This window comes from Ctenopharyngodon idella, chromosome 24, assembly GCF_019924925.1.
Source record: "Ctenopharyngodon idella isolate HZGC_01 chromosome 24, HZGC01, whole genome shotgun sequence".
Lineage (NCBI taxonomy): Eukaryota > Metazoa > Chordata > Actinopteri > Cypriniformes > Xenocyprididae > Ctenopharyngodon > Ctenopharyngodon idella.
Genome location: NC_067243.1, coordinates 7,276,348 through 7,291,068, shown reverse-complemented (window position 1 = coordinate 7,291,068; position 14,721 = coordinate 7,276,348). Strand labels below are relative to the sequence as shown.

The 14,721-nt window shown below is 39.8% G+C and overlaps 1 pseudogene; it reads right to left on the bottom strand.

Moving 5' to 3' along the window:
* Positions 1-106: 106 nt before the first annotated feature.
* Positions 107-14,526, bottom strand: LOC127507388 (von Willebrand factor A domain-containing protein 5A-like; annotated as a pseudogene).
* Positions 14,527-14,721: the final 195 nt, after the last annotated feature.

The window sequence follows — 14,721 nt, the reverse complement described above, 5'->3', positions numbered from 1 at the left end:
AATAATGATGACAAATCAAATAAAAAATAAAAACACAGAAATGCCTCATAAAGCAGTCCAACTAAATTTAAGTTTTCCCATAATTTTGCTAAACTTTGACACTGTGTATGAACATTCATTTATTTTTAGTAGCTATATTATAAAAAGTACAAGAACACGTGTTTTATAAGCAGACCTGCAGAACATCACAAATACACCTGAAACAGTGCTTATAATATAAACAAAGAGTGCAATCGAGTATATACCCTTACAAAGAAGGAAAAAAGCTTAATATGTAATATAAACAGCAAGAACAAAGATTAAAGTCAAGTCACCTTTATTTATATAGTGCTTTATACAATACAGATTGTTTCAAAGCAGCTTTTCAGTGATAACAGGAAAATAACGATTAAATGATGCAAACAGAATTCAACTCTGCTGTAAAGCAGCTCTAAAAAGACAAGAGTACAGAGTCATTATTCAGTTGAAATCAATTCAGTTTATTCATTTTGGTTCAATAACTGTGTAAAGTACAATAGTGTCAGTCTAATAGTGTCAGTGCAGTCAAATCAGTAATATTGTTAAATATTAAGTGTCCCCAACTAAGCAGGCCAGAGGCGACAGTGGCCAAGGAACCCAAACTCCATCAGGTGACAGAAAGGAGAAAAAAAACCTTGGCAGAAACCAGGCTAAGGTGGGGGGTGGGGTTTTTCTGAGATCGCAATAGACGTGAAGGACTATAATGCGTTAAGAGCTCGCTCAAGTACTGAAGAGCTAAACCATTTAGTGTTTTGTAAGCAATTAGCAAGATTTTGAAATGTATGCGATGATTAATAGGGAGCCAATGCAGTGTTGACAGAACTGGGCTAATATGGTCATACTTTCTGGTTCTAGTAAGAACTCTAGCTGCTGCGTTTTGGACCAGGTGGAGTTTGTTTATTAAGCATGCAGGGCAACCACCCAGTAAAGCATTACCGTAATCTAGCCTTGAGGTTATGAACTAACTTTTCTGCATTTTTCATTGTGAGCATATGATACGTTTTTAAGATGGAAAAATGTGGTAAGCATCCTGTAGGTGAGCCATACCTGGGTAATTTATCTGAGACCACAGTTCAACGTTCTCACGCTCACTTGGAGGAAATGACATTTTATTGTGTGGGTTTGAGCTGCTGACCTATTTACAGTCGCTGTAAATGGGGGGAGGGGGAGATGAAATGAGAATTATATTGCAATTGTAATATTTACTTGCATAGTAAGACTGAAAGTCAAGATGGAGTAAGATGGAGTGAAAAAACCTCTGGGTCTGAACAAAGTCCCTTTGGTTTTACTCAGTAGTAGGTTTTGTGATTTATCTCAGTTAGGCGAATGATTTTAATCTGTTTATTGAAAAGAATCATTAAAGTTCTTTCAGTGGGACTTTTTGGGGTTAATTTTAACTTCTGGGCATGACTTTTTTCAAAGTGTAGAACAAGGCAACAACACTAGCCTAAATACATTTCAGATTCATCATTACATCATTTAGGGTGCGTTCACACTTGTAGTTTGGTTCGTTTGGTTCATTTGGTCCGGACCAAAAAAGAAAAAAAAACATTTAGTTCTGGTCCGATTAGCGTTCAGGTTGGCAATTTTATCAGCAAACCAAAAGATACTGAACCAAAAGGCATAGGGATACATTCACAACGTGATTGGTCGGATTTTACGACATATTGCCTATTCGGAGACGGAACTTACCGAACATCCAAAACAATGCTGTGTTCTGAGGTAAATGCGCTCGTTGTGTTTGTGTACCCTGCATATGATGGTATTTTGGCCAGCAGGGAACTCGTGAAGAGCTTATAAAATGTGTAAAGTAGTCAAAACAGTGGCGGGAATCCCTCAGTCACACACAAACGATCTGCTGCGTGGAGACGCGAGTCTGATGCCTGTCATGGGCAAACTCGCGACTATGACGAGAAAAACCGATATGCGTGAGGATTCTGTCCTTTTTAGTCTCATCTTCCTGTTTTTGGTTCGTTTACATATCTTTGGTCCGTGTTGCGTTCATATATCATTCGAACCGCACCAGAGTTGATTCGGAAGTGGACTGAGACCCATCTTTTCAGCGGTCTCGGTCGGCTTGTTTGGTGCGCACCAGGGTTCACACATGTTCAAATGAACCGCACTAACAGAGCAATCGCACCAGGGTTCGCTTTAATTGAACTAAACATGCCAAGTGTGAACGCACCCTTAATGTTTTTATTAAAACTCCCAGTTATCTCCGTCCAGGCTTAGAGGTTTCTGTCAGGTCCACCCTGTCCCAGAAGTTCCCGTCATTACCGCATCACAGTCGGTTAATGATTCCTGCCACTGTCGGCCCAGAGGTCTATATCTCTCTGTTTCTGCCTCCACTATGCCAGCACCCCAAAGATTGCCGTCATTTCCTTCACCTCAGAGGTTCCTATAATGGTCTCACCTTGAACCAGCACCCAAGGCCTTCTCAGTCCCAGTTTTCTGACCTAGCCCCCCTGGTCTCCAAGCTCCATGCCGTGTCCATCCAGGACCAGGGGTTCCCATCATGGCTGCATGGTCCTAGAGGTTCTTGTCATGGATGTCTCACAGGGTCAAAAGCCAGAACTCAACCACCTGAGCCTGAGACGTCCTAGTCTCCAGGCTCCATTTAATGCCAGCTTGATCCCAGAGCTTCCTGTCATGTCTCAGAGGTTCCTGCCACAGCGGGAGCTCCTTGTCCCTGGTGTCAGAGCTTCTGGGTGTCCATCCAGCCAGTAAAAGCAAATCTGAAATTTAAAATTTTGCCTTTGAAATTAATGTTTACATTTTGTCATTTATCAGATGCTTTAACCCAAATCTAGAAGTGAAAATGCAGGTAAGTGTTTTAATAGAATTGATTTACAGGAAGTGCCTTTTGACTTTGTACCTCATTGTGATGAAACCACCAGATGCTGCTCACTCATGGACCATTGAGGAATGGAGGGAACATGATAACAAAGTTGTATTCCTTTAACTCTGTTTATATAGTAAAACCTTTAATAGATGGCAAGACAAATATGTAAAATATTTCACATTATTGATTAGTCCTGATTATGTCAACTACAGTTTTAGTCAATTTTAATTTTCTCTAAATGAAACATATGTTGAAATGAAGGGACATCATGGTATGGAACTGAAACATGGTGAGGTATTATATGGCTTCAGAAGAAGATGTACAGACTATGGTGTTTTTTGAAAAAGAGTGACAGAGTATTTAACTATTTTTGTACTTTAATAGTAGTCTTTGCATTAGTTCAACATTACCATGTTTGTGTTTGAACATAATCATTTTTAGCACATAAACATGATTCTGTTGCTGTGTGAAAGTATCCATGTCAATGTGAAAGTATTGACATTTGATATTCAACAGTGCTTTGCATCTGCCTACATAGACAGCATTTTCTTTAAGAGCTGCTGTGCAGCCAAAATTATATACCATTTATCACTGTAAAGCTGCTTTGACACAATCTGCATTGTAAAAAGCGCTATATAAATAAAGGTGACTTGACTTGACTATCCTCAGTGATTGAGGACTCGTTCAACAGCGTTAGTAAATCACTGATGCACAAAAAAAAAAAAAAGATAAGGTTAATGATTAATCTGATTCAAATTATTTTCAATTTCAAAACAGCAAAAACATTATCATGAGAGTTTTAAAGATTCCCAGACGTCTTCAGATTCCCAGAGTCTGTTTGGTCACCTGACATCGGAGCAGGACATTACCCACACACACACACTGAGACAGATCGCCCACTGAAACACACACACACACACTCAAATCATCAGTGTGTGTCAAAGAACTGAAGATATCTGAATGAATGTGTTCTGGAATGGAGATCCCACCTTTCTGAGAGCCGATCCATGACGCTGCCTTCATGGCCACAAACTGCCACTCGACCTGCTGGTCTATTTTACAGCCGTATAACCAGATCAGAGCCAGGAGAGTGGCCCATACTGACCCATCCACCTGTGTACAAACCATCATCCACTGCATTTGTTACTGGACACTGGACACAATCATCACTGTGTTATTATTTCATCACATCTCTCACCTGTGCTGGTTTCTGATTGGTCAGCTCATCCTCCGTCTTCCCAAACACATCCGCCAGTGTGGCGTCCAGCTCCCAGCAGCCTGACGCCTTCTGGAGAGAAACCAGCTGGAGTAACAGGTCCTTCTGGGGATCAGGAGCGGCTGAACACACACACACCAACAGGAACCAACTGGAATTCACTTTATTATAGCTTTTAAATATTGTGTGTGTTTGTACTGTATGTTTCTCTTATTTCTTCAGAACAACAAATAACAGTAACAGACTGAAAATGTTTAAAGGCATGAACACATTTATTATCAGAGCAAATGAACTATTTTGTAATCTCAGAAATTAAAACGAAAGAGAAGGACAAAAGCTCTGTGAATCTGAATGATAAATGATGTTGAACATCACAATGCTGAAGCCCTGACAGAAGTTTGTGAAAGGGCCTTTGGTGTGTGTGTGTTTGAATCATTTACCGACTGATGGCGGTTCATAATCCTTGTCAGCAGCATCAGCATAATAATCTTCATCCATCGCCCCGCCCCGCAAAACTATACAAGTCAATATGCAATTGTTATAAGGATTATAATGTAATAAGTGAAAATTCACTGCATAAAATGTACTTTTAAATCTCAACATTGTCACATCAACAGTTTTAAATAATTAAGTGACATTTTCTGCCCAGGGTCTGAACTTTGAAACAAAGTAAACATATTTAAAGTATTTAAAGCTTTTTTTTTTTAAACAATTTTTTCCAGTTGTAATAGGTTTAGATTTACAAATACCCTCCTCACCTGGTGGTGCATAATTGTTGTCATCATCACTCGACCAGCAATCAGATCCTTCTTAAGGAAAGAAAACTAAATAAGTCAATGGCCTATAATTATGAGGGATCTGCAGTTTTTTGGTGGATCAGACTCATAAAAAAATATGTAAATGAATATAATAATAATAATTACTCTGTTTCACACACAAAAAACAACAGACACTATATTTTTCAAACTGCACAGAAAATGTAAATAAAACTTTGGTTGCAGTCTAACGTGTAAAGATGTAGTTCTCTACTTGTGTTCAGATTAACATTTCTATGAAACTGACAGGATTCAAGTTGAAGACATGTTGCTGACAGTCTCTGCTTTGAATTAACTGTGTTTCTTTTGAAGAACAATGAAGAAAAACAATGTCATTTGAACAACTAGACAGTAACTACACTGATTTAAGTAGCACACCCAGATAGCATGGTGACATTGATACAATATTGAGTTTTGATCCAAACCATGATTTTGGTTGAGATTGATCGATTCGCTCTAATCCACTGGGGGCTTGGTTTAGGGGTGAGCCTTCATGATTTTAACAAGTCTGTAGAAAAATGGGTGAAAAACATCTAAGACTTGTTCGACCTTAAGCAGCACTGCACAGACCGATCCGTGGCTGACTTGAAACAGTGCATGGCGGTTAGAAATTTTGTCCGACTTGAGACAGCGCTGATGCCATGTGACTGACGATGCTCGAGTACCGCGAGAGCGATGATGCCATGTGACTGTGACGAATGGCATCGAAGTACCGCGAGAGCGATTGGAGAGCAGCCGGCTAGTTCATTCTGCTCATCATCTCCAGAGCAGCTGCACAAGCTCTGATGACGACACAGCTGTTTCACGATTGGCCGGATTCACTGCATGATAACGATCACGTGTGTTTCTTGTTTGTTCTGAAAACTTCAGTTCCACTAATGCTCACAAATCTGTATTTTTATAACAGTTAAAGCTCTTTCATGTAGTCGTGATGTTATATTTATACGTCATGTTTATCAAAATAAAAACTGATAAAGTGAGAAAAAGGATGTTGCGTGCTTCTTTAGCTGAAACATGTCACGAAAATGGAGTATTGAGAAAGAAGATCGCCCATATTCTTTTTTTTATCAGGGTGAGGACCCTAGTGTAATTGCTCAGTCAATTCTTCTTCTTCTCCGAAATGAATCGCATTTTTGAGGGCCTTAACATGCTCCATAACTCATGAAACTTTGGTCAGTCTAATATAAAGGCCTTGAAACGTTTCATTGCTGAAGGGCGTGTCCGTGGCGGCTTGATAAAGTTCGATGTTTCGCCATGAAACAGGAAGTTGTTGTAACTCGGGCATACAATGTCGGATCGGCCCCAAACTTCACATGTTTCATTAGAGTCCTGGCCTGAAGACCTCTAAATGCCAATATTCAGTTACAGTCATAGCGCCACCTGTGGGCAAAAGGAAATGTCATGTTTTGCACCTTGATTAACTCCTCATAGAATTTTAACCAGAATTTTTGCTCTGTCTAATCTTAAGGCCTTAGCGACATTAAATTTTGTTGAAGGGTGTGTCCGTGGCGGCCTGACAAAATCTGATGTTTCGCCATGAAAGAAGTAGTTGTTGTAACTCAGGCATACTATGCTCCAAATTTCATGTTTGATGATAGTCCTGGCCTGAAGACATCTACATGGCAATATTCAGTTATAGTCAAAGCGCCACCTGTTGGCAGCAGGAAGTGTGGCATCAGGAAGTGTGGAACGTCAAAATGACTTTGCCATGTTTCTCCTGTATTTACTCGCTTACATGCATGTCACTTTTTACTGTTTTCCTAAGGCCACTGCCTTCCTCTGCCTTCATCCCTTCCTCTTTTATACTAGTTACAGAATGAACACGATGAATAAGCATTTGAAGGTATGTTGAAAGAAGCAGTACAACTTACTGAAACATATCTCATGTAATCGCTCAGTCAGTGTTTCAACAGTGGGAAGACGTCAATGAAACAGCTTGTGAACAATGTGACGTAGCATTAAATTGTAAATGTTTCTGAGACAAGTGTCCACCGCTCGTTAGTTCGATGGAGAAAGGAACTCTTTCGCTAAATATATGCACTATATTAGCCTTTATATTCATTATATTTTCTTAAACAGTCTTGTATCGCAAGTGTTCATATCCGATTTGTGTGTCCATGGTGCTTTTTCGCTTTCCGGAATATCTGCATTGGTTTCTATGGCAATGACGTTGCGTTCGTAGGTATACGCTAAAAAAAACCAACAACAACCTTAACATGTAGGGGTTTGCAATACAGATGTTGTTTTATTTACATCATGACAGTGTGTGTCTGCCGGTGCTGGACTACTGCGTTATGAGGAGGCAACGGCAGAAACATAGGAGGCAGGTATGAGCAGCTTTATTCCGTGCTGTCGTCTCCCCCGGTCTCAAAACATGTCTCAGTTATAGCCTATTGCTAATTTCTGCTCGTCCAGCACTTTACAACAACACAGCCTTGTTTCTGCAGCGACTAACAGCATGTTTCCTATAACAACGTCTGACGTTTACGTTTTACTTTGCGTGACAAAGTCACATAAACCACGTGAAATCCGATCAGAGCAGTCAGACTGAAACAGATTACCAGAAATGCGATTTGAATAGGATTCCAAACCACATATGAATGTAGTTCGAAACCGTTCGAAACGGATTTGTAAAAAATTGCATTTCATGTGGTTGCTGCTTCATCAGACTTGCTGAATCTGATCGGATTTCAATCGGATATGCTCAAAAATCAGATTTGGACTGACAGTCTGAACGAGGCTAGTGTGGATATAAAGTTTTTTAGATCAGATTCCAATCAGATACACAAATAATCGGATTTGGACTGACAGTCTGAACGAGGCTTAATAGTTTGGGCTCTGTTGTTAATTGCAACCTTTAATATTATAGTAAGGGCTCCCTATTTAGGCTAGTTTACAGCATTAGAAGAGATAGATTTTTTTTTATCCTTTTTATTAGAAAATGTTATTTATAATTGAATTTATTTTAAGACAGAGAAAAAATTTGTTCAGTAAACCACTGTTTAATAAAAAAAGAAGCAAATTTTATGTTTAGTTTTTCCCCTCCTGCTGTACCGAACTAAGACTTCAAAACCGTATGTACCAAACCATTATTTTTGGGTACCGTTACACCCCTATGAATTAATGATATTATTATTGATTTTTTTGTTGACATTTCAACATTGTTTCAACAGTAACTGAGGGTGTAAAAGTGATGTTGAAAAAATATCACTTTGTAATGTTGAATCAACACTGATTCAACATTGTTTCAGTGATTACATTCTATCTGGGGTATACTATTTTTATAGAATAGTAGGTATTAAATGTTTGTTGTGTGTGTGTGTGTGTGTGTGTGTGTGTGTGTGTGTGTGTGTGTGTGTGTGTTTGTACCCCTTTTTTCCCCTACAGATTCTGTTTAATGAGATGGCACAGCTTCAGTTTTAGAAATAACATCTCTGCAAATGACAACAATCATTAACCATAAGGTGACTTTTGCAAAGACTTGGAAATTAAACTTTCAGAGTACACACACACACACACACACATATCACAAAAACATGACAATCAATACCTTTCATAATCCGAATCAACAGTTTAGTCGCAAATGGAAAGGACAAACAACAAGAGAATTCAAGTGTCTATAACAAAACTGAATGAATACCCTTCAAAAACACAAACTATGAGTTCAAACAATGAGTTCAAATCACTGTATGTTTCTCTCAATTTTTCAGAACACTTAACAGTAACACACTGAAAATGTTTAAAGGCATGAACACATTTATGATCAGAGCAAATGAACTGTTTTGTAATCTCAGAAATTAAAACGAAAGAGAAGGACAAAAGCTCTGTGAATCTGAATGATAAATGATGTTGTACATCACAATGTTGAAGCCCTGACAGAAGTTTGTGAAAGGGCCTTTGGTGTGTGTGTGTTTGAATCATTTACCGTCTGATCGCTGTTCATAACAATCGTCATCTTCATCAAATTCTTCTGAATCTGAATCATTTTTAGGAAAGAAAACTATACAAGTCAGTGTGCAATTACTGTAAGGATTGTAATGTAATAAGTGAAAATTCACTGCATAAAATGTACTTTTAAATCTTAACATTGTCACATCAACAGTTTTAAGTGACATTTTCTGCCTGCGTCTGAACTTTGAAAGCAAAGTAAACATATTTAAAGCTTTTTTTTTTTTATTTTTAACAATTTTGAATCTTGTTTGGTTTTTTTAGATTTACAAATACCCTCCTCACCTGGTGATGCATAGAAATTGCCATAGTCGTAGTCATCATCATCACTCGACCAGCAATCAGATCCTTCTTAAGGAAAGAAAACTAAATAAGTCAGTGGCCTATAATTATGAGGGATCTGCAGTTTTTTGGTGGATCAGACTTTATAAAAAAATATGTTGATATGTTTCACACACAAAAAAACAACAACAGACACTATATTTTTCAAACTGCACAGAAAATGTAAAACAAAAAAAAACAACTTTGGTTGCAGTCTAACATGTGTAAAGATCAACTTGTTCTCTACTTGTGTTCAGATTAACATTTCTATGAATCTTTCTGCAGGTTACATCATTACACAAGTGGGTGGCGGAAAGTAACTAATACCAAAATCCATTTCAGGAAAAGTCTGTTCACTCTGAAGGCATATTTGCAACGCCTCCGGGCAGCTATTTCAGGCATCCAAGACCAAGTCCTATTTATTTGAATGGGGGAATCCTGAAATCTCAAAAACTGCTTGACGAACTCATAATTAAATAACATATTTCAAATCAGCAACAAAATCTGACATGAACTGTCCCATAAATGTATAAACCTAAAGACAGACACCCTTTAATTGCTTTTGAACTGCTTTGTTCGTCAATGAACACAATTCAAATCTAATCCAATAAGTGGCATTAGAGCTGCTTTTATCATTTAGTCATTTTCAGTTGTTACTAAATTGGAGGTTAGTAGAATGTTGTGATGCTCGTCTCACAAACACATTCTCACAGAACCCACACAGATTGAAAAGAACCACTGACCACATCCTCTCCTCCCACATCTTGATGAGGTCAAATCAACACCTCAAATGTATTAAACTGAAGTGACAAGAAAAGCATATGAAATCCTTGCAGTCAAACACAACAAAACACAGACCTGAACACACACAATCCTTGCACTAACCGTGTGTCGGCACTCTTCTCTGCAGCAGGGGTCCTTTCACAGTCTGTCTGCTGTCTTTATTAATGGCAATGAAGGCTGTATGAACACTGCTGACTCCTGCCTGAACACTGAGCTCCACTATCCTGCTCCTGATGCCGAACACAAATGTATTACCTGACCTTTCCTTCTGCTCCAGAGAACGGATCAGGGTCCGAGCCGCCAGCCGGTGGACGGCCAACCTGCAACAACATGGAGGAAATTTGTTGGATTAGAAGAGCAGCTGATGTCACTCTAATTCAGTGTGTCTTTATGTGTGTTTGTGTGTGTTACCCTGTTTCCTCAGTTGGTTTGAGGCAGAAGTGGAGCTGGTTTGTTACTGGTTGATCTTTAAGACTGTATTTGACTGTCACTGTTCCCTCAGAGCCTCCTGAACTCTATAAAAGAGGGGAATTTTTATCATCTAAACAAAGGAGAGACACTCTTATTCTCATTAAAGAAACACATGCTACATCATCTCACCTCTCCTTTAAGTTGGGCATAAATGAGTGACCTTTGACCCTGGAAGAGCACATTTACGGGTGCAGACAGTGTGTCAACAGTAATGCCATCTGGAAGGGTCCAATCCACAGAGATATTAACCACAACGGGCTGCAGCGCAAACCTGAGGGAGTGCATCACCTGATATAGTTTGAAGAGAAAGAGAAACCATTGAGACATTTGACTAGGAAACATTTGTGCCTGTGAAATCCAGTGGAGAGCTTTACTTTGGGCTGCATGCGGTCGGTGTCTGTGATGAACTGAGCGTGACCAGATCCCTCCCTGGCCATTCCTGTGATGAGGGCGGTACTTGCACCCTCACCAATCCCGAATGAGAAACACCTGAACACACAATAAACTCTGTTAGTGTAAGTGATGAAGATATGAATGATGGGAAGATCAAACCCAGCAGACCTTTACCTGTGAGAGTCAACATGATGTTTCACCAGGTCCAGCACCTCTTTAGTGTTTTCCCACCTCTCCATCAGTGAAGATGAACAGCTGAAGAGAGAAAAAAAAAATCTTCAGCTAAGATCTGTCCCATGAACATCTACTCACATCAGTGAACAAATACAATGTGTCGTTCAGGTGCATGTTGAGGTGTTGTTGTACCTGTCTGGGGTGGTCGGGGTAACAGGGTTGACTGTAGATGTGTCTTAGAGGGTGTAAAATCTCAGTGCAGCCCAAGTTTGCTTGCATTTCCTTCACTCTCTTCAGAGCCTGATCCATTGTGTCCTGATTGTACTCGACACTCTCACTGCAACGTCAGAAAATCACATTTCAAAACTCAATAACTGAATATTTATGAATGAAGATCTAGTTACTAACACGAAGGATTCAAAACAACCGCAGAAATTAGCAATAGGCTATAACTGAGACAAGTTTTGAGACCGGGGGAGACGACAGCACGGAATAAAGCTGCTCACACCTGCCTCCTATGTTTCTGCTGTTGCCTTCTCATAACGCAGTAGTCCAGCACCGGTGGACACACACTGTCATGATGTAAATAAGACAACATCTGTATTGCAAACCCCTACATGTTGCGGTTGTTGTTGTTGTTTTTGGCGTATACCTACGAACACAACGTCATTGCCATAGAAACCAATGCAGATATTCCAGAAAGCGAAAAAGCGCCATGGACACACAAATTGGATCTGAACACTTGCGATACACAGTGTGGACATTAAATTTTTAGATCAGATTCCAATCGGATACACAAGTAATCGGATTTGGACTGACAGTCTGAATGAGGCTTAATTTGCTTCCGACAGACGCCCGTACGCATCGATTTGCGGTGGAAGAGTGACCTCTGACCCGACTCATGACGTAATGACGAACACGGAATCGTTTTTTTTTTTTTTTTTTACAAAAACTCATCGCTTCACTTCAGAAGGCCTTTATTAACCCACTGGAGTTGTATTGATTACTTTTACGATGGATGAATAAATTTTTTTTTTTGGGCTTCAAAATCGGGCCCCCCATTCACTGCCATTAAGCTTGGAAGAGCCAGAATATTTTTAAAGATACCTCTGATTGTATTCGTCTAAAAAGAAGATAGTCATATATACCTTGAATGGCTCGATGGTGAGTAAATAATGGGGTAATTTTCATTTTTAGGTGAGCTATCCCTTTAATATTAAGCGCTTCAAACAAACTCATAAGCATGTAGTTCAACACAGCCTACATAAAACATTCACTACATTTGTTTCATAGCCTTCGATTTGTACACCGTCTGCACTGAGACAAAGGGCCTAGCAAGCTTCAATTACCCATGATGTGCCTTATGAAAAGGAAACTAAACATTCAGCCCACTTTGTATGTAGACACTACTGAGATGTATATTGTATATCGCAAAAATATAGAGATACGATTTTTGATCCATATCGCCCTACTGAATATAAACAGTATGAATGAAGATCCAGTTACTAACGGGAAGAAGGACTCAAAATGAGAGCCAAATCCATAGATATTGAAGTAGCATCCCATGGGCAGACTCTTCAACAGTAACAGCAGAGTGTCCTATAGAGAGACATGGACAGATACTGAAACTCAACATGATTCAATGGACGATCATCAAGCACATTCCCCGTCTTATTGTACACAAGTCATTGATACACGTTTCACAATCCAATCAATTTCCAATATATAAATTCAAGAAATCACAATAAATCCATATTCTGGCATTATTATTTTTTTTTTTTATTCTTACATCTTACCTTTGCGCTTTCTATGCGCGTTTGTTTTCCCTTCCTATGACACATCATGCCACTCATACTGCCTGATCTGTCAATCACAAAAATAAACTCTCCTTGAATCATTTCTTCTGGGAACTCTGGGTACAAACTTATCATGACCACTGGGTCCCTCATCAGAGAGCCTGAAATAGAGAGAGAGTCAGTGATGCCTTGATCACTCAATCCCATAATCCCAGTGAGCTGCAGGTCATACCTGATGGGGCAGTGTTCACTCCTGCCTCCACTATAGCAGAGGGCTGATGGGTATCCTGATAGTACACAAACAGCTCAACGTCCTTATCAAACATGTGACCAGGACTCAGATTCACCTACACACATAAAAACACATGAATAAAACTGCTGTGCTCACACATCCAGATAAACACATGAAGACACACAGTACCGTCGCCTGAGTGTGATCAGAGTGGAGGAACACTAGAGGATCCAGAGTGCAGCTGGACTCTAGTTTGGAGATGGGCTTTGGAGAGCTCACATGGACACTGAGAGTCAGCGTGTAGGGAACAGATCCACATCCTGATGAAATCTCTGAGACTATACCAGCAGCTGAACCTGACACACACACACACACACAGAGTGTGTTAGAATCAGCTTCTCTCCACTAATAAAGTGTGTGTCAGCAGCTGCTGTAGTACCTGCTGGTGTGTATCGGGGGTTGAGTACAGCCGGCAGACAGAAGCGCAGCGAGTGGTCGGCCTGCACAGCGAGCTCGGTGACGTAGATGATGGTGACGGCAGCGTTCTGACCCGGCGACAGACACCCGACACTCAGTCTGAACACATCAGGACTCTCTTCGCTCTCTTCCAACAGAAACGCCTGCTGACCCGAACTCACAGCGTCATCATAACGATCCCTCGCCTGTGAGACACAATTTTGTTACATGGTGATGTGTATTATGAATATGCTAATCAGCATCCTGCAGGTTTTGTATTTGGACTCACGCTCTGTTTGTCTTGCACCTCTGCCACAATCTCCTGCTCTCCGATCTTGGCACTGAAGTGGCAGACAGCAGCATCAGCAGGCAGAGGGAAGACGAACAAGGCCTCCAGGGGGCGCTTTTCCTCATTCACATACTGCAGAGTGGAGGAGACTGTGGCTACATGATCCTGAACCCGAACCTCCACTGAGATGCTCTTCAGAGGCACTGAGTCACACAAACCAACATCACAAATACAGCAGAACAACATCTCAAATAAACTCCAAATACAGCAGAAGACTCACATTATCATTAAAACTAGAACGTCTACATACAATTAAAATTTCTGAGTTTAAGAAAAAAAGGAGAACGGGACGTGTGACAATTTGCCCCACATGACATTCATGAAAACACTCTTATTGTCCGGAAGAATATAATTTCCTGTTAAATCTACATTCATTACCGAGATAAAGCCCAGACAGACTTCCTTCTGTGAAAACATAGCTTTCCTTCATATTACAAAAGTTTTAAGTTATTAACAGTAAACAGGTTAATTCATACCTGGCTCATTTTTCTTAGACAAAAGTCCGCACTTCACCATTTTCACGCTCCGTTAGAAGAAATGACAAGATGATCGACTTCAAAAGTTACCTACAGCTTTTAAATCTGCCTTAAATCTTCACAGAAGACTCATTTAATGAGTAAATCAGTGTTTCTGAGAGTTTCTAACTCGACCAAATGTTTGGGGAAGAGAGGAGCTGATTTCTGTTAGTCGTTGAAACGCCGCTGCTTCCTCAGTCAGAAGACCTTTGACTGTGTTGAGAGGAAGTTGCTAAAGGAGAGTCGATTTGTTGCTGTAAGTTGCTAAATGACGTTGTGATATCCTTGCGCGAAGACGAATATTTGAAATGTTAATTTAGATTTGTTCATAAAAAATAATATATATAAACATTTTATTTTTAATATAAACAACATCTTTATGATCAGATATT